The sequence below is a fragment of the Crocuta crocuta genome, unplaced genomic scaffold (assembly GCF_008692635.1).
Source record: "Crocuta crocuta isolate KB4526 unplaced genomic scaffold, BGI_CrCroc_1.0 scaffold1658, whole genome shotgun sequence".
NCBI classification, from domain to species: domain Eukaryota; kingdom Metazoa; phylum Chordata; class Mammalia; order Carnivora; family Hyaenidae; genus Crocuta; species Crocuta crocuta.
The window spans coordinates 6,924-8,377 of NW_027527982.1; the positions used below are offsets into that span (position 1 = coordinate 6,924).

General features: G+C 32.8%; 1 long non-coding RNA gene across 1 annotated transcript in view; it reads left to right on the top strand.

Moving 5' to 3' along the window:
* The window catches only part of LOC144222391 (uncharacterized), a 1,922-nt gene extending 600 nt beyond the window's left edge, over positions 1-1,322 (top strand). Inside the window, exon 2 of the long non-coding RNA XR_013332394.1 lies at positions 1,137-1,322. This is a non-coding gene — a long non-coding RNA (uncharacterized LOC144222391). The remainder of the gene's footprint in view (positions 1-1,136) is intronic.
* The last annotated feature ends 132 nt before the right edge of the window (positions 1,323-1,454 follow it).

The window sequence follows — 1,454 nt, forward strand, 5'->3', positions numbered from 1 at the left end:
TTTCCAGGGGAAATATTTTTTCAGTTCCTTTTTTATAGAGATTGTATAAAATGCAAGAATTTTCATCTTAATCAGTCATTTAAGGAATTTAGTGCATCATGGAGCCCAGAAGTAACCCCCTCTCACGAGTGCTAGGCATCTAACAGAAGAAATTCTAAGGAGAGTACAAGAGGCCCTGAAGGTATATCTTGAGGATGTTAAAGTCAAACCTGATATTTTTGACATTTTTCTAGTGATAACTATGAATTTCTTCCAAAATATCCAATGGTGTTCTATCAATTAAATGATAGCTTAATAAAACATATTAGAGTATGATTAATTCTTCATCATTTCCACAAACAGACAAACATTGTATTTAGTATCTAATGTCATCTTTCTTTACACTGACTTTATGCTGCTTTGTAGTCTACATAGTAAGTTGGTTACTGTTGTAAATAAATATGTGTTAATATAATGATAGCTGATAATGGCTTTCTGTCTATTTCCTCCAACAATCTGATTCATTAAGACCCTCAGGAACATTCAAATTTGGCCATGTAGGTAGCTCCTTACTTTATCAATACTCAGGACCAGCTAGGAATGACAGAACAATTTTTTAGGAAACAAAGAGTTGTTAGATCAAATACAGTAATCAAAATGTTTGTATGAGCTTGTGGAATTTACTTTTCTGTAAGTTGTAGACCAAGTAGCTAAGAGATTTTGATTCTATTCCTGACTTTTCACTCATTGCGTGACTTTGGAAAGAGTGAAAGAGAACTAACAGATAATGGAATTATAACCATTATCTGCCAAGTTATTTTTATATGTTGTCTCACTTAATCCTAACAAAAACCTTGAAGGATGAGTATTATTAGCTGTAATTTATCAAATGAGAAAATCATCACCCCAAATCACCTGCTCCTCAAACTCAGATCTACATCATTTAAGTAATATTCTCTTTCCACCATACTGGACAGTTACCTGGGCTGCATTTTCCATCTTTATACCAGGGCAAGGTCGGACCAGAATAGTTAGAGACTTGTTCAACTAGTATTATCAACTAGTATTATTAGATAATGTTGTATTATCTATAGTATGCTGAGTACAGTGTTCATTAAAATAGTAATTTCTTTCCTTGATTTTGTTTTCTGTGTTAGGAAGTTCCTCTCAACATTGGAAGAGCTGGTGCAAGTGTTGTGGTGGTGAAGCTACCATAAAGCTATCTGTATCAATAGGACAGAAACTGGTCATTTCAAGAAATGGAATAGAAAGAAGAGAAGAAGAAGAAATATATTATTTCCTTCAATTAGTAATAAAACATGAACATTATTGTGTCATTTTAATATGTAGTTATAATTGTTATCATTTGAGAAGTCAAAGCAAGTTTTCAAACACGAATTACATATAGGTGTTAAGTATATGTGTTGTTGCAGCTGACAATGTAAATGGAAATCCAATAACCTAGGTTTAGCCGC